The sequence below is a fragment of the Cyprinus carpio genome, chromosome A11 (genome assembly GCF_018340385.1).
Source record: "Cyprinus carpio isolate SPL01 chromosome A11, ASM1834038v1, whole genome shotgun sequence".
Classification (NCBI taxonomy): Eukaryota; Metazoa; Chordata; class Actinopteri; order Cypriniformes; family Cyprinidae; genus Cyprinus; species Cyprinus carpio.
The window spans coordinates 20,097,820-20,117,972 of record NC_056582.1 but is presented as its reverse complement, the minus strand read 5'-3'; the positions used below and the strand labels follow the sequence as shown (position 1 = coordinate 20,117,972).

The 20,153-nt window shown below is 37.8% G+C and overlaps 1 pseudogene; it reads right to left on the bottom strand.

The window, feature by feature from the left end:
* Window positions 1-19,792, bottom strand: part of LOC109078414 — a 132,118-nt pseudogene extending 112,326 nt beyond the window's left edge.
* Between the last annotated feature and the right edge of the window lie 361 nt (window positions 19,793-20,153).

The window sequence follows — 20,153 nt, the reverse complement described above, 5'->3', positions numbered from 1 at the left end:
TGATGAGGATCGTTTGAGAATTCGATTTCGGCAGACTGAAGTCATTGTCCGGGATTCAAAGCTAAAGGACTCGCACGGCGTCACGCCGGGTCGAGAGAAGAAGGGAAAAGCCGAAGGAGATGCGCTCTAGCACAGCGAAAGAAGATGAGAACAGCCAGCCATGAACAACAGATAGCAATGGGTGGAGTACAGCATGCAGTGAAGGAAAGGCCATCTAGAGATTTCTGTTAGCATGTATGAAGAATGACGAACGTTAGGCTACCACAGTGTCAGTCAACAGATAAAACGAACTGGGTAGAGGAGGACAATATAGTGTTAACGGAAATACTGTCAGTGCTGGTAGAAAAGTAGAAATCAGTTCAAGCTATAAGAATGGTGACTTCTAGGTTGCCACCATTGAGCATTTTTCTGATGTACAGACATTATAAAAATCATACGAGACAATGAGGAAGACTGAGAAGACGTTTCACCACACGATTGAATCAATCAGCAAGAAGATCAGTAAAATGAACAGGGTGTACTGTTACACCCAAAAAATGAAAGAGCACATCCCTTTTTTATTAGAATTGCTCACCCTCATGTCTTAACAAAACCTGGAAGAGCCTAGCGTTCACATCTTCAGATCATCAAAAATATATTAAATTTGTGTTCTGAAAGATGAACAAAGGTCTTACTGGTTTGAGAATGACTTGACGGTGACTAATTAATAACAGAATTTAAATTTGCCGGCTAGCATAATTATCCCTTTAAGGCAGCCCAATTTTAAATCCACAAAAATGGCATCTAAATTGACATAAAAATTCAAAGCACCAAAAGTTTAGCCCATAAATGACTACCAGAGCATTCTGGCTGGACCTGTGTACTTCAGAGCTTAACTGGAATTGAGAAAAACTATATCTGTACTAAACTGAACTGTACTAACTTGCAATGTGCTGAATGTGTGCTAAACTGGTAATATAGGCACGAAAACAACTATGCTCACAGATGATTTTAAAACAAGATTCTAAGATACAGTTTAATTTTGGTCAATGATTTTACCTTCAGTTTCAATTGTTCAATCAAATAAAATCAATTTTCCTGTACAGCATATTCTTGGTAAGCCACATAAAATAATGAGTCCACCAAAATAGCTAAAAATGTAAACATACAAGATGATGTGAGAGTAGTAAAATTCTTACACTCAAAATTGTCGGTTACAATTGTTGACTAGTTTATCTTTTTTTTATGACTAATGTCAATATATGAAATCAATGGTTATTCCATGATAAATACAATAACTAAAAAAAAAATAATAAAAATAAAATAGGATTACAGGGGGTTTGTGTTTGTGAAAAGAGAAATATCTCTTAGAGTATCTTATAAAGAGCATTCTGTAGCACTTCATCTTTTAGCTTCAACCAACCTTAAAAAGCTTGAGTATTATATATATTACACTGGAGAGGGAGAGATCTGCAATCCATCTGGCTAACTAGCAGCTGTCTGACTCTCAGCTTCATCATCAGTCGCTATAAAAACACAACACCTGTCCATCAAAGTCTGTCACACTGAGGCCAAAGTAATGGACCAATTCCGCTTCCCATCCATCTGTGTTTAATGAAGCTGACACAAACAAATATACATTTTACAGACCATAGATAGATATGTTAAGATACACACCAATGAACTCCATAAAATGCCAACATACAGCCATACAAAACAAGCTGACAAAGCCTCATCCATCCATCTGCCACATTCACTCATCCTCATGAACCAACCACAGAGATCTGTGTCGGAGCGACTGATTCGCTGTTTGAAGAATCACATAGGCTGCTTTCTATTAAGCAAAAATAACACTAAGTATTCGCCAAACCTCACTCAACAAAAACAGTTTTGGTTAATGTGCCATAGTTTTAATGATTAGACAAAAACAAATGGCAAAACTATAAAAAAGCATCAATTATAAAATAACCACCGGTCGCAGTTGACTGACTACCAGCACTGAACCGGCGGGGTAAAGGTAGGAGGATGGTCGATATTCAATACAGTGACTTTCAATAGGTAAATAAATCTATCCCAGGTGATTCAGAATCATCTCACAAAGTTAAATGAATTCATAATAGATTCAAGGTCTGGAGGCCTAAGCTGTTTTATTAGTGTATGACGCTCAGAGACAGCAACAGGCCTGCTACAGTCCATTGTTAAAGGATACACCATTCAAAAAGTGTAGGGTCAGTCATTTTAATTTGATTTTTTTTTTTTTAACTTGTTTAAGAACGACTCCACTTGAAATAAAGGACTAACAATGATCCAAAAGTGACAGTACAGATTTTACATGAAAAAAAAAAACTTTTAACAATAATATTAGCAGCCACACTACACTAAATTACATAAAATAGACAATGAAATTAGATATTTCTTGAGCAGCAAACTCGGCATAATCGATTGATTTCGGAAGGATCAGTGACACTGAAGACTGGCGTAATGATGTGAAAATCACGCTTTGGCCCACTCACAGGCCTACATACGTTTTCTATTTAAGTAAAACATTTTAATTTTATTTTTAATTGTAAAGAATATTATATTTTTTTACTGTATTTTGAGGAAATAAAGCATTACATAGCTTCTTCAAAAAGAACAATAAGTTTAGCAATCCCACATTTTAAACAGTAGTGTTTCATGTATATGCAATGTGAGATTTTAAAGCTACATCTGAAGAAGATTTTCCCCAAATACATCAAATTCTCATCAAATTAGACCCACATTATGCATCTTTATGTTGCTTTTTAGGTCATTCTGAAATTCACTTTCATTTTAGAGTGAAAGAAACGCCTAGCAGCATACTGTAAGCATCACAAACACCGTACACCCCACCACCCCTACCACCCTCCCCACCGAGAGTGAGGAAATGAAAAAACTTGCTTTTTTAAAGGCCACATTTTTTTTTTTTTTCAGCAAAACAGGCGGGTTAATTTTAGGAGAATCGTCAGATGAAAGGATGAAAACGTACAAAACTAAATTACGACTGTTGTTTGATATAAGCAGCATTTTTCCCATCCTAGCGCAAATGTGTGGTACATGCATTGCAAATAATGGGCATTCAGAAAGGGTCGAAAAAACATGATACTGAAGCGTGCAGAATATTTTCATCACTCTCTCGCAACTCCTCAAGCACAAATATGCAGAAAGCCTCAGTTCTGTCTGAGGCGGAAGACGCCGACAGGATCAGCAGCTTTATGAAATGAGTAGCAACGAGCAACACTTAGACGTCAAAAAGCAATACCGGATTCGAAGCCAAATGCCAGTTTATTTGCAATTATAGTATTGGAGCCCCCCGACCCCCGCCGGGCTCATCAAAAGCGGGAGCACCTCAAAAAAATGTAAGCCGACTGTAAAGAAAAAGGATTCTACTAATAACCCAGCTACTTGGTACAGGAAGATCCTCCCTTCAGCAGTCTGAGGAACCTTAAAGGTTTAAAAAATGCAATTAACAGTTGTTGAAGCATGTAGCTATCTTATATAAAACATCAACGTCACAAAAGAAACACCTCAGATTGGCCAAAGACACCAAGACAACTTAATACAGCCGCAATTGAGCTAGTTCGCTCACGAGCGTGAACACATTCATATGCAAAAACCTGCTGTAAAAGACTCCTTACAGCTGCGCCCCAAGACAGTTAACTTTGTACACAGTTGACCCAAGCCACGTTTCAAATCCTCTTTGCCATGTGAAGGGTGTTTAAGTGCCAATATCCACATTTACAGTGGCAAATCACTGCTAAGTCTCTTATAGCTAGCTAATATATATATATATATATAGTATCTATATAGGTATATATATACAGCTAGAAATGCCGAAATTAAAAATTAATCAAAACACAAATATTATGTGAGACGTTTGGGTGTGATTATATGAAAACATCGTTAAGTATATCAAGCATATCAATATATACTGTTACGTACCGTTCAGCCTTGAGGCATTATGTAAATTTTTACACTTTTAGGTGCTGCAAAGGACACTTTACATGTTGCCAAAGTACTATAACTTTTGTTTTTTTTGTTATTAATAAGCAAGCCTAAGCCCAGCGATGACAAAAAATAACACGAAAGTAACGTGAATGCATTACTTTCCATAAAAAGTTAAAAAGTAAATATCAATTAGCTATTTTAGCTAACAAAAATATAAGATAATGCCCACCCCGCTTACATATTTAAAAGTAACTTTCCCAAACACTGCCCATAATGTAAACAATAAACATTTCAATGATGAAATAAGCCCAAGCCTCCTTAAGAAATCTGGAACTTCGATAAATCATTAATCAGCTGATAAGACTCATAATCTGAGCACCACTAGCTTTTGCCCTTGCCGTACTCGTTGATAAGACTGAACTGCAGACCTGCGACACAGGTGGCGAAGATAACTGCACTAAATAAATGCACATACTGGTAAAAAAACGTGAAGACAGCCACATAATGCCTAGAATGCTCGACAGGCTGTCATTACAGCCCACTATAGAGCAGAAGGAGAGAGGGCCAGAGCGTTTCTCCCGGCATGCTATAAGCTCAGTTTGACATAGAGGATGCCCCACGAGATTGCAATTACTTGTCAATTCTGGGTATTTCCAATTTTTTGCTAAGTGCTGCCCTATCGATTTCGCATTTTCTTGATAGCATTACAAGACAAAAATGATTTTACTATACAAATAATAAAAAAGTATTTAAAAATTACAATTCCACTAATCTGAATCTGGAACTTTCCATTAAACAACTCTAAAATAAGTGCCTTTGTGAACTTGATAAGAAAGGTTAGAAATAATTTGCCGTATATAACAAAACAGATAAGATTTCCACCTGTTATAAAAAAAAAATAAAAAACCATTTCCATCTGCTGTCCATAGTGTGTATTCCATGTGTCATCTTCACATCAATTTCTTATATTCTTTCAATAATTCAGGTTAGAATCAATAAAACTGCTAGAGTTGTTGGCCATTCAAATGAAATCAACATCAACAAACTCTCAAAACATTTGCCACGCAAGAAAAACATAAGCTGTATCTGAAGTGGAATTAGATCGTATTTAGACTGTTTGATGAAGCTGAGGTTGCCAATAAATACATTAACCTGTGACCGCACAAAACTGATATAGAGATTCGTATGTTTTCCAATAATCGAAACTAAATCAATTTCACATCTTGCTACCTGAAGATCTCCATACTAAATGAAGTTTCACACAGCTACCATTAGCCACACCGCTGAACTAGTTCAATCAAGCGTCCTTGCAAGTTCACTCGAAAAATGACAGACAGCGCTGTTGTACGCTCGAGGGGGTAGGTGGAACTAAACTTCATGAGCCTTTTTCCCAACAGTCAAATAACACTTTCCTTTGACCTCCTCTATTTTGCTAAATTGGGTGACGACCTCTTTAGCATGCAAAACACATAACGTGCAACTGTATTGCTAATAGCACCTTTTTGAAAGTGTTGCCACAACGTTACAGTATTTGTCTATCTGCACCTGGGATTCCCATCCGCCTGGTCTACTATTCTAACAACTACCTTGCCCCTCAGGTTCAAAGATAAAAACACAACCCCAGGGACCTCTATGGGAAAAACATGCCTGATATTACATTGCTTTTTGCATGTTTCACAATACTTTCAAAGTGAAATGCCAGTGAGTTGTGGTTAAAAGCAATTTAGTTTCTTTTAACCAAAATAAATGAAAATGAATCTGGCAATGTTTTATGTGGGTGGTTATTGCATGTAACTGTATTACGGTACATTGGAAAATGAAATGTCCAGTGATTGGCACTAAAAGGTTAATGCTCTGCTCGCGATTGAAATTAAAACACACCAACTACACTTAAACCTACCCTAACCAATAGTGTTAAAGGGATCGTTCAACCAGAAAAAATGAAAATTTGAAAACCAAAAATGAAAAAAGTTTCTTTCTTTCTAGATATTTTGAGGAATGTTGATGGTAACCACTGACTGACACAAGCACCTATTCAGTAATGGTATATTGTTTCTCAGGGGGGCGTAAATGATTTTCACCATTTACAAGGGTGAAATCCCGTCCAATCCAGGATGTCGCCGTGTTTTCTCTCACGTTCTCACCACCCCCGTAAAAATAATCCTTCCGGCCAAATTACCTACTGTTTTTTGCCAAAAATCAGACAATGTTTTTTTATTTACAGACAGACAATGTATGTGGACTGGGGTCACCTGAGCAGGGCATTCCCAGGTTCGTAGGATCACAGAACTACACTCCTCCTCTGTGAATAGATCGCCATCCCGAATCCATGAGTTTTATCACTGAGGTGATATATAAATGTATTTTTACAGACGTCCACATGAGAACCAACATACTCCGTGCCGAATTGGGCTATAGTATGGAAATAAAAAAATATTATGGAAGTCTATGGCTACCATCACACTGTTTGCGTTACCACAAAATCTTCAAAAATATATTTATGCTGGCTTAAACTAAAGAAAGAAACTCATAAAGATTTGGAAAAACTTGACGTCAAGTAAATGATGACAGAATTTTTGGGTAAACTATAGCTTTAAGCCAAAACAAACATTGACGAAAAAAGCAACCATGCCATTTTAGGCTTGTTTTTCTACTTTGTGTCAGCCTTTGAGCTCCTTTATTGTGCTGACAGTGCTTTCACAGGAATATATGATACACAGATAGCAAGTGGTACTAGGTGAGCTACCAAGCAAGTTTACTACATACAGAAAACACTCAGTGCGTTACTAACATGCAACCCTCGGCTTCCCTGAGATAAGAGGAATGAGCGTTGCCATTGAAATCGCTTATCCTGTTTACTCTGATACTGAAGCCTGATGTGTCATGTTTGTGTAGCTGCACAACCCAATAGGTGCGCTTCAACCCACCCCCCAGGGGAGGAACGAAATCGGTGCTAAGTCGGCTCTGAGCACCATTTTCATCAGAATCAATGAAGCGCAACAGTCATCGATTTTGCCATGCAACCTTATAGCACGGGGCAGCCTATGCAATGCTCATTTCCCTTATCTCAGGGAACCAAGGATTACGTTATTAACTGGAGCGTTCCCTTTCAAAAACATCTATCCTGTTGCATTGACACGCTACTGGGGAGCACGTCCAATAGCACCGTGCAATCAAGTAAGTGTAGAACGAAGCCGCTCTGCCAAGCCCAGCCACGGAGCACTCGTACTGAGGGTTCCTGTAAGCATGAGCCAATAATAACGTACCCAAGCCGTTTAGGCTGAGGACTACAATAACATAACCCTCTCCACTTACCAAACGAGGGATTAAGTAAAATTAAGCAGATAAAATCAGTGCCTGTAAGGCATGGACGTCCAAGTTATAAAACTTGGTGAAGCTAGACTGCGACAGCCAGCCAGTGGCCACACAAATATCACCAATATAAATCCCATTGGACCAAGCCCAGGAGGAGGCCATTCCTCTGGTGGAGTGGGCATTCACACCTTTAGGGCACTGCAAGCCTGCTGAGGCGTAAGCCAAGGCTATAGGATCCACTATCCAGCGAGATAGTTTATTCTTTTTGTAACTGGCTTTAGCCACGATTTAGAGCCAGCCTCTGAAGCAGACAAAGAGCTGCATTCTGAGTGTCAAAACAGCGGAATCACAGAGGAAGTGGGCCGACATGTAGTCAAGCATCCTCTGGAAAGCTCTGAGGGGACATGAAGTCCCTAAGTTTGACCTTGGTGCTGCTGAAGCCCAAGTCTCAGGTTTAGCTGGGGCTAAGGCAGTGCAACTTGGCAGGCTGCTGAGCGGATGGAGCTACAGGATGGAGCGCAGCGTCAGCGTCCCTGATCTCTTTCAAATTCAGCCAAAGGTGGCGCTCCAGCACCACAGAAAAAACAGGTCAGCTCGCTGTGTGCCAGCTATCTAAAGGCATAAGAACTTGGCCGGACTCGTCATGGTGGCAGAGAAAAAGTTTGCCTGAACACTTGAAGCATTGCCCTCATGTGAAAGCACTGAAACAACCTGGAAGCCACTGAAATAAGCACTGTTTGCTAGGGCTGAAGTTAGCTCGCTGCATGGCTTAGAGGTTGATGGGCGCTGCATGGGCTTCCCAGGGGATGGAGGGCACAGATGCAACAGCAACTGCCCTCTTCCAGATGGGGGAGCTTGCTATAACCTCTTTCTTCAGACCACAGTCACAGTGGTGAGAGCGGTGGAAATAGAGGGATTAACACGAGTAGGGGGTGCCACCACATCCCTGGTGAGTTCTTCGTGAATTGCTTGTAGGAATGGAGCGGGCCATTGGGTGGGAGGGATTCTCATCAAGGAAGGCCATGGGTGAGCTCTTCTGGAACCTTAGTTAGAACACGGATCAGTCGGCCAACTGGGTCCCTAAGTAAATAAAACACCTTACTGGACAGGCATTAGGACCCGGGGGAGGCTGCCGCTGCTGCTACCTTTGCACATAGTAGTAACTGTTGACTCTATCGCACACTAGACACACGCGATCTGTACATGCATTCTCAGATTAAACGCAGTGAACAGTGAATCATTCAGGCAAAAGTTCTCTTCAAGAATGACAACCTGCTGATGTGATCTCATAGCTAGCACACCCTAAGCACATGGGAGCGGCTTTCGTATTATCGGCAAGGCATTTCAGCTTCTTCCTTTTTTTTCAAATCATTTTGATACGTCTTTGATAATATTTTGCATCCCTTAAAAGTCCTTCAATAAAGGCAAAAAAGAAAACAAAAAATGTTATTCAACAGGTCTAACACATCTTCCACTGAGATCTCTAAAACATTTGTGTATAACACCTTAGAGTCTGACGTTACAGAGACATAAATGCGCCCTTACCTCGAAATTTCTTAGGAGGGTTGTTTAGGTCCCCAGATTCTGGTTGCACCACGCAGCGGTCGTCCACCAGACTGCAGAGATGAGAGACATGAGTCAGAGAACATCTCTGAAGGCAGATTACTGAGTATCTCTATTTTTATACAGCTATTTTTTCACATTTACTGCGCTGATCATGGGGGTAAGAAACTTCAACAGAGTTTAGAGTACTAAACAGTGCTATTTGTAAGCTGGACAGCATGACAAAAGACACTATATTTCTCAAAAAAACATGCAACTCGAAATTATGTCTTTTGTTAGTATAGAGGTCATCAATTGGGCTAGAATACCACATTTTAAAGTTCTAAAAAAAAAAAAAAAAATCTAAAAATACAATTAAAATATATAAAATTACTAAGTAATGCTAAGCAAGGATACCAAGTAAGGATATACTTACTATAATACTAAGTAAGTATTACTCTGGCAAAATTCACACTATTTGATCAGACATCAGGCTCTAGAATTAATTTGTCCAGCAGACACTGACTCAAAAAAAATCATAAAATAAAATGCAATATCTATATATATATTTTATATCAGTTTATAATTTTTTTTTTAGTTAGTCCAACACAGAGCCCCTCTTAAAACAGCCCTTTGCTCAGAGTAAATCAGTAAGGAATATTGTGTTAAAAATGTGGTTGTTTATTTTAGTTTTTTTTTTAGCCTTCTCTAACATGTGAAGTATTACAGTTATTATCGTACAGAAAAAAAAAACAAAATTTGCAAATCAAGAGGCCTTTGTGTTCCTGAAAGGTTTATCTGCTTCAATGTATGAGCCACGGTGTTATCTTGTATGCTCATTATGAGCAAATGTCAATTTATACTGATCAAATCATTCAGTGATATGTATGACACCAAAATTTGCCTCTCATCATACCTTCTCTATAGCTCTTAAGAGCCAGAATGAGTCACTGCCATTCGAATTCTTATTTCACACGGCTAGTTAAATACACTTCTGTTTAGTTTTTAAAAACAGTGACAAAACACATTCTATAACCGAAGCGAGGGTCAGTGGCTATATGAACAACCACAGCTGACATATACAGTGGAGATCAAAGTAAGAGAACAACATTTCAATTTCCTAAATTTCAACGGTCACTGCAAGTTATCTGAAGTTATCCTATCAGGAGTAGAAGGGCAGTTCTTTTAAGTATATTTCATAAATTAATTGTATTCTGAAGCACAGTATAAAAAACTATTTGAGATATTTGAATAAGAACTCAAAATTAAGAGAACACTTACAGATACCTGTTATTGGTGTTAATCTGGCACATGGTGCACATTTCTTAATTATATGACAAACCTTATTTAACTGACAGCATTCCTCTATTTTTCAGTGAGATTGTAAGATGATTGCTCTAAGGGTACTGAAACCCTGCACCAGGAAGTGGTCCAGATGAAGGCCAAAGGGACGACCTTTTCAGCCATTGCAAGAGAAGCTTCATTTCAAATCTGTAATTTCTAGAATATTGCAGCTTTACAATGACACTAATTCATTCAAGTCCCCCAAATAGGCTGGTCGTCCAAGTAAGACCAATACAGAGACTCTTAACGGGGAACTGGCCTCGGTACAGCACTGTAGCTGGCATTGCTCGCCAGTTCCGTGCATAAAAAGGGTATGATCGGTCCTTGGCACCTTCAAGAGAAATCGGACTGAAAGCGCACTCGGTGGTGACCATCAGAAAGAACCTCAAAAGGCTAGACTCACCTTGGCTAAGGAGCATGTGGTGTGGAGAGAGAAGTAAACCCCTCACCCCCCCGACCCAAAGTTCACTTTAGTGTTAAGAGCAAGTTTAATTTATTTGGGTCAAATGGGAAACATTATGTTTGGTGTCAAACTGGAGAAAGACCCCAAGTGCATAAAGAAGTCAGTGAAAGGTGGAGGAGGAAGTGTCATGGTTTCGGGGATGTTTTCTGCAGCAGGAGTTGGGCCTCTTATACAGCTACATGGCAGGTGAATGCAAATGTTTATCAGAACCTCCTTCAGCATCATGTGGTACCTTCCCTGCAAGCATCAACCAATAAGTCTCCATTTTTTAGTGCAAGACAATACTCCAGTCACACTGCAAAACGGGTAAAGCAGTTCCTTGAAGCTAAGAAGAAATAATGAAATGGCTGGCACAGAGTCCTGAACTAAACCCAACTGAAAATCTCTGGAAAATCTTTGGCAACAAAGTTATGGCTAAGAAACCCACTACAGTCACCGAACTGTGGAAGAGAGTGAAAGAAGACTGGACCAAGATCACACCAGCGCAGTGTGATAAAACTAGTGATGTCCTGCGGCCACAGATGTGCTGAAGTCATTCAAAGCAGGGGTCCCTACAATTCCTACTAATTTTTGACAGTTACAACCGTCCAAAGTTTTTGTTGTAATCTTCATTCGTGCTACAGTGGTTACTGTTCTCTAATTTTGATCACAATGTTTTCCAAAATAAATGTTTTTGTTGAAATGCCTTGGTTAATTTGATCTCCACTTTATTTTCTAGCTATCAGTATTTAATGTTTTGGTTTTCAATTTCTCTCAACTTATAAAAAAAAAATGACAGAAAAGAGAGATATGGTGTTGTCAGAAAGCAAGATATAATTCTTGTTTGGATTTGAGTGGAGGGGGGATTTTTGGGCCACATCCTGTATGCAAGAGGATGTAAGGAATGGGAATATGCCAAAATGCCAAGCAAGACCTGTCCTTAAATTTATCGAATAATTATCTGGTGTAATAGGGACTGTCTGTGGTAATATCCATCTCAATATTTTTAAAGTTATAATCCAATAAAAATAAATCTTTGACAGCAACTCTAAGCAGCAGGGGTCTGGTCATACCCTTATACTGTATATTATTTGGCTGCATTTCAAAACTTACTAAGCTGCAAGCCAGATCTACAATTTCTGGGCATCATACATGCATTACAGTGAAAAAAAATAAAACTTGCACATAATTTCTGGGCATCAAATGTGTGTTCAGGGCATCATAAGAGCTTCTGAATGTGTAAATCAACCCTACACTACATTCTTTGGCATCATACATTTGAAATATATATAGATAGTATACACACACACACACACACACACACACACACACACATATATATATATATATATATATATATAATTGTATATGTATATATATATAATTGTTATATAAAATATATATATATATATAAATAGTGCTGTCAAACGATTAATCGTGATTAATCGCATCCAAAATAAAAGTTTTTTTGTTTACATAATCTATGTAGGTGTACTGTTTATATTTATATGTATACATAAATACACAAACGTACCATATATATTTGGAAAATATTTACATTTATATATTTATATACTTATATTTTATATTATATATAAATATATTTAATATATAAACATAACATATTTTTCTTAAATATATACATGCATGTGTTTGTATTTATATGTACATAATAAATATCCACAGTATACACACATATATTATGTAAACAAAAACTTTTATTTTGGATGCGATTAATCACGATTAATCTTTTGACAGCACTAATATAAATACAAAAGTTGTATATATTAATACAGTATTGTTATATTTCTATATAAATGTAGGAACTGAACCTACACATCATTTTGTCGTCATTTTTTTTACATAATTTCAGTTTAAGTAGTCTTAAAGTATTCAGAGACTTTAAAACACTTTATATTGTCAAAGGTATTCAAATGCACCAGCAACAAGTCTGTATGTAATTTGCTTCCTGTTTTCGTCCATTGCCTGGTATGTGAATTTCACACTCTCCAATCACTAATGTACAGGTAGCTTTGGTCTTTTGTTCTGTTTGCACCTGACTGACTGTCAGTTCTCATCACACCAGCGTGTCCTTTCTGGTTCCCTGTGCCCAGCTGTAGGCCAGGTGGCTCATTATCCCATCCATGCTAAGGTCGCTCGGTGGCACTGAGACAAACACTACACACTACGTATGCCAGTGAAGCTAAATTTAGCCATGGCTCATGAGTATGTGCACACAGTAGCAGGGCAGAGAAAGTGATTACAATGCACAACAACTGCACAGCTGCAACAAATGAGATCTGTCAATGGTCTGTTCTTCAATGCCACAAGATTGCTTTTGTTGCCATGGATGGGTGACATGGGGCAGCCGTGTGTGTGTGTGGTCACATCACGCAGGCTGGCAAAGGGGGCTGACTGCCAGGAGGGTGGCAGGGTATGAGTTATGCAAAGATGGCACAATCTCATTTCCAGAGGAAGGCCGTGAGGAGGGCCAGCGTTGAGACTTGGCTTCATTTCGTGAAGTGTGGGAGCAGAATACAGAAACGTGAATGGAGGAGAGAGCAACTACAATCAACTCTCTGTCATTTTAAACAACTTCTTTGTCCTGTATTAATACACACTATCTCTAATTTAAGTAATTGGTGGGTTGCAAAAAGCAAAAATGGGGTCACAGGTCATTAGCAGTAGGGGAAATATAATGCTGTATAGAAATAATTAAAATGCATAAGTTTTGCTGGTGTAATCCAGTCATTTCAATAAGGTATCTGTGCAATCTGTAATGTGACCCCTCCTTTCACATCAAAATAATTCTGACTTAACTTTTAAAGTTGACATAAAATTGACCATATATAGGTGAGGTCACATTCACCCAATTTCACAGGCGGAATCCAGTCATTTCAATAAGAATATGCACAAACATTTTTTACAAAAAGGGCATTTTTACTTAATAGTTTGAAAGTGACTTCTATGCAAGTTATGCTTCAAGACATCGCTAAAGTACTGACAACTGGACTTTTTTGACTGGCAAATTTTCGCCAACATTTCAGTAACGTGACTGTTCCTAAATTGTGCATAATTAGCATAGCGAAATATGATTTTTACTTTCAAAGTTGACATAAATTCAACCATACAAAGGTGTGGTCACATTTAACAAAATTCTGGGGGCAAAACTTTCATTTCATTTCATTAAAAACCTGCTTGATTGGGATCTAATACAAGTTCCCCATGAGATTAGCTCATGTTCAAGCTCATCACATGTATTCGTATAATCTATTTTCTAAGTGCATGTGTATTTTTTTTTTTTTGTTTGAAGAATTATTTATGCATATGGCAATTGGTAACATTTTACAATAAGTTTATATTTGTTAACATTAGTTTTTAGTTACTAACCTCATTAGTTAACATGAATCAACAATAAAAAATACTTAATATTTATTTCAAAATGTTCAAAAAAAAAAAAAAGCTAAAAAAAGCTGTGTCTGTTTATGTTTAATAGACCTGAGCTAACATGAACTTACACTAAACCAGGGGTTTTCAAACTGTGGGTCGCAGAATGGAGCAAGGGAGCCCCACAGTCACTTGGCTGCAGCTAAATTTGCGTTTAACATGACACACACACTCACACAGTTCAGTCTAGGGCTGCACGATATAGCCTACCAATATTAATTACGAACTGCAATATCCTTAAGTGTGATTTCAGTCAGGTAGCTGAAGTGTTACAACAGTACATGCGTTGCGTGTTTTGAAGCAGTAAAACGGGCGCGTCAAGAGTTGTAATTACAGTGAGGGGTCTCAGAGCAACGTCATTATTAAAAGGTTCAATCGGTCCGCATTATTAATGAGGAAAAAAAAAAACTCGCTCACTTCAATGCACTGTATTCTGCATGAGATTGCATACACCAGAAAATTCAAATGTTACGGAAATGGTTTCCAGGTAGGCTATGTTCATTCATTTCTATCGTCTGTTTGAACTGCACTGTTTTCATTCGAGAAACAGACTGTAAAAAGCATTTCACATGCAGGGCATAAACGAGTACGGTTAATTGTAACACTACAAGATTTAAACATTTCCACATAACAAAAATTTACAAAATTTCGCAATATTTCCTTGACATATAATCTCTATATAGAGAAAAAAAAGTTCAAAAATCTTTTGAAGATATTGCTGACCATTTATTTAACCATTGCAAAAGCAAATTTCTGACTGATGTAAATTTGTCATCTCGTTTTTTAGTGTTCATTTAAAATGAGACACATCTGTGTATAATTTTTACCTATTTCACAATTATTTCAATCTCCAAACTGTTTTAGATAGTTCTGCTTTACTTCTTATGCTTTCCTAAAAAAGTGTTGGATTGTGCACCGCTCTCCCTTACACACACACACACACACACACACGGAAGGACCATTAATTGCATTTTCTGCACTGAACCCCGCGATGAGTTTAACAACACGCAGCGCAGATTACAGTTCACTGGAGTGAGCCTGGTTCACGTTTTTTATGGACGGATCATATTTTAACATATGTAAACAAAGAAATTAAAACTTAAATATTATAGTGAAATTTTTACAGTTGTACACTTAATAATAAAATGTGTTATTTTTCTTTTTTCTTAAATTAAAACTTTTAATTAAGATTAGGCTTAAAGTAATGTCAATTGTTTTTGTTTTTTTATCTCAAATATTTTGGTGGGTCGTGAAATAGATTATACTTGTCTAGGTGGGTCGTGGAATGGAAAAGTTTGGGAACCACTGCACTAAACAGCTGAAGTTTTTGGACTGATGCTAAACAAAGATTTATAAACACACTAAAATTCTATTGCTCATTATCAGGTAATTTTAGTTAATGCATTTACTAATGTAGACTAATTGTAAAGTGCTACTGATTTATTTATTTATTTACTGACCACATAATTTTTAATTAAAATATCATAACTAGATCTTCCAGTGAAACAATAGATTTCTCTCTGGTGACGTATGCAGAACCAATCATTTAATGCACTTAATAACCCGTCCCTGCAGGCTCACGTCCATTTCTGCCTCCACTTTGTAAGTGCAGTGCCCAGATCTCAAAATCCAATCAAAAACCGAGATGAAAATGAACAAAGTTTCCGCCATACATATTTCTGTTACACTTGGATGCACATCACAATATGGCAGAAAGATCTGTTACTGCTTCCATTTCAGGAGAAAGAAAAACGCTTCCCATATTTGTATTGAGACCAGTCAAATCTTAGCCAACTCTGAAACAAATCTAAGCAATATGACTTTTAAAGGGATACTCCACCCCCAAAATGAAAATTTTGTCATTAATCACTTACCCCCATGTCGTTCCAAACCCGTAAAAGCTCTGTTCTTCTTCAGAACACAATTTAAGATATTTTGGATGAAAACCAGGAGGCCTGTGACTGTCCCATAGACTGCCAAGTAACTAGCAAGTGTCAAGGTCCAGAAAAGGTATGAAAGGTGTCGTCAGAATACTCCATCTGCCATCAAGACGTGCAATCTGGGTTATATTGAAGTGACGGGAACACTTTTTGTAAGCGAAGAAAACAAAATAATGACTTTATTCAACAATGGTGCGGATGATCCAGAAGAGCATACACAGCATACGGTGATGTTGGAGAGACACAGATGAGACTGTTGACAAAGGAATTGGTGAACAAAAGTCGTTATTTTTGTTTTCTTCGCTTACACAAAATTTGTTCCTGTCACTTCATGCAACTGTGTATTGCACGTCTGATGGCAGATGGAGTATTCTGACGACGACTTTCATACCTTTTATGGACCTTGACACTGCTATTTACTTGGCAGTCTATGGGACAGGTCACAGGCCTCCCGGTTTTCATCCCAAAATATCTTAAATTGTGTTACGAACAAAGCTTTTATGGGTTTTGGAATGACATGGGGGTTTGATTAAAGACAAATTTTCATATGGGGTGAAGTATCCCTTTAAGAACCAGGACAGAGACTAGAGAGTAACCACCTATAGTAATATGTAACTGTCATTCATCATATCATACTGATGAAAACACATCATACATCCACACTGTAAAAGAAAAAGCACAAGAAAAAAAACACAAAACTTTCACAAGACTTTCTCTTCTCAGTTACTTCTCATTTCTGAGTGTTGTACATTAATTTTCTTCTTCCTCTTGCACTCCTGTTTTTTCATCAAGTTCCTCTTATTTAAAACGCTGATATTTACACACTAGGGACGACATGAGGATGGTTGTCTTACCCTAAAGTGCTGATAAATCCATTGGTGGATCCCTCCGCATACAGGGAGCAGATGTCCCCGATGTGGAGGAAACTGGACATTTTGTCAGACATTTGGCTCCACTTTTCGGTGTGCCTGTGAAAGAGATAACACACAGATTAGGTGGTGCAATAAAATTTTTTTTAGCATAATACCAATATGTCCTTTATTAATCTTATTTAGACTGTAGGTTATCATCAGACATGGAGATAGCGAGACAATAAATAGCGTGAGGGACCTATGGGGCTGCATTCGAGAAAGAGAGATTTTGCCATTTTGAGATGGCCTAGTTTTTGAAAGGAACTTCAAGGTCCTTCCACTGTATGGGTGGATAATGAGAAAAGCACTAGACAATACAGCTGTGCTATGTGCTGAAAAGACACTTAATTACGTACACATTTTGTTGATTCTTTGCAATGTACTGTCTGTACCTTTCTAAAAGGCTCAAACTTTAATGCAGTTTGATGAACAGATTGTGTTATGAAATGCAATCTTAAAGATTTGTTTTTCTATGTATTGTTGCATTCATTGTACAGCAACATTGTTTCTAAATATGCTATAAGAAAAACCCCCAAGCATCAAATACTGTATCAACAAAGCATCTGTTAGAATTGATTGAAAATATGAAAAGAAAATCATATTTTCTAGCAGAAATGCTTTTATGAATTTTTAATCAAAAAAATATTTTAATATAGTCATAAATATTTTATAAAAAGACAATAGGCAATAAACAAAGACAATAACAAAACACAGCATCATAAGAAATTATATTAGATCTATCCTAACATTCAGACTCAAAAGCCAAGATATAAAAAGTTGTAGTACCTGGAGCAATAGTTTATCAGCAGATATCAGATTTTTTACTGGCTTATGTAGAGCAACATGATCTGACAATAAGAGGTCACAACCATTTAAAATGTTAAAAATTATTAATAGGGCCTTGAAATCGATCGATGTCAAGCAAAAGAGCTAAGAGGGCCAAAAACAACCACATCCGTTTTGTTCTCATTTTAAGTGGAGATTTTGTGGGGGCAATTGAAAATATTAGCAATATTTATCACTTTTATGTTTAGGCTAATAGAATCATTTAGCACAGGCAATAGATCAAATGAACAAATATGCACTCAGATCCTTGTTTTGTATTCATTTGCAGCTAATCCACTTCTCCTCTGTTGATCGTACATTGAGTCAAACACTACATTCAGATGGAGATGAAGTTCACATCAATGACAGACCAAGACCAGAGCCAACATCAATAAGGAACAGGGCAGGCTGCACAGATGCTCAATATACAGTAGGGCCTATATATATCAGAGTAATACAAACAAATACAGTGTTGACAGTCTTGATATAAATATCTGTCTTTATCCCTTAACTGACAGTTTATGCACTATTGCAAAAAGAATGGAACTTTGTTTTCTTCTTTGTCCTGATTACCAAACAGTAAAAACATGCTCTACCTGTGAAAATTTCCATTTGATAAACCACGTCATGCACTCATGCTCTGTTTGAAATTCAAATATTTTCCCAAGTGTATAAGTTTACTTTATGTATCACACAGCTTTCTGGAATTCTGATTGGTCATGTTCACGTCATATATCATCTCTACAAGGAACAAAATAATACTCTGTACAATATTTCATATCAATTTATTTATTTACTTGATAAGATAAAATAAGCTATTAAACCCCTGTTGGAGTGTGTTTTGTGATAATGACTGTCTGATTGTACATTATCCCTTACTAGAGTGACTGAAATAAAGTTGATAGGTACTCTGAGTCTGCAATGACAGCTGTGCAGGAACAATAATAAGTGCATTACACGCAATAACTGCCTAAATGAGCTGCAAAAATCACAGGAAAAATTTAAACAATTCTCCATAATTTTTCAAACTGACAAACATGATCTCAAGAGCAAAACTCACTATAAGTCTAAATATATCACATTGTTTCAAATACCACCATATATATAATGGCCTAGTAAGCATGCTGAATAATTGTAATGATTGACAGCTTATCAAAACTAAGCCATTCTCACGTTTATACAAGAATTCTTGCTTCTAACAAACAAGGAAGGCGAAACGCAGTGCAACAGTCCAAATCGATTTGCTCCAGCTGTTTTAGCCTTACATAGTCCTGAGAAGATGTCATTTTCCTGTCAACTGTACAACGCATGGTATTTGGGAATCTGAAAATCTTTTAAAACTTCCACATTAAAAAGTGAAACACGTATGGGCCTGTAAAAGCAAGCAGTGGATGTGTAAGCTGGAATGACATGACAGTTGTATGTGGGCTGCCCCTGAAACACTGCCTCGATATCGCGTCGCTTTCTTTGGTACTGTGTGGGATTTAAACGTGGAAGGCCGGACTGGTCTGATTATTCAAACTATAGTTTCTATGTATGAAAAAAAAAATAGTTTTTTACACACAGACATATAGGCTACAGCTGAGACATCAATATTTGACACTGAGATCAGACAGTAAAAGCTTACTTCGACAGGTGATGAGATGATAATAAAAACAGCCTGTAAAACTACCTAGCAGTGCAGTTTTACTAAACGAACCGCTTCAAATCCAGCAAAGACACTATTAAACACAAATACTGTAAACCCGACGGGCAGAATAATAGATTTAAAATGACTGATATCCACTATCTTGAGGATGTCTCTCACGGTCCACCGCACCTCCTCCAGCAGCACTTGATGACACTGTTCCATGGAAACATTCTAAAATGTTACCGCGACAACATCAATCAGATGCACCGAACGTCTTCCACTGCTACACTGTAACACGCTGTCAAACTTCCGTTCTGCTCTCACTGATGGATGCATCATCATATAACGTTATCCCCTGCCTGACGCCTGAGGTCCTCATTTCGCGGGTACAGTAACAGCAAGACCTTCAGCCGAACTTTACCTTCTTCAGAAGGAGACCGTGTCGGGGATATAAAACACTGGCGAGCCGTGGTCAGCGGCACAACTGCTCCGGCCGGGATTCCTCGTTATAATTCCCTGATATGCGAAAGTCCCCCAATTGAAAATCGCGGGTCCTAGTTGCCAGATTGGATTCTGTCCGCACTTGTCCGCTTTCTCAACCACCTCCACATGAGCCCTGACGAGCTCCACTCCCCTAACTGAACGCGCATCAGGAGTGAGAGATGATGGGTAATGGAGGAGTTCTCAATCTACAGTATACACAACTAACAGATAAACAGACAGACAGATAGATAGATAGATAGATAGATAGATAGATAGATAGATAGATAGATAGATAGATAGATAGATAGATAGCTAGATAGATCGATAGA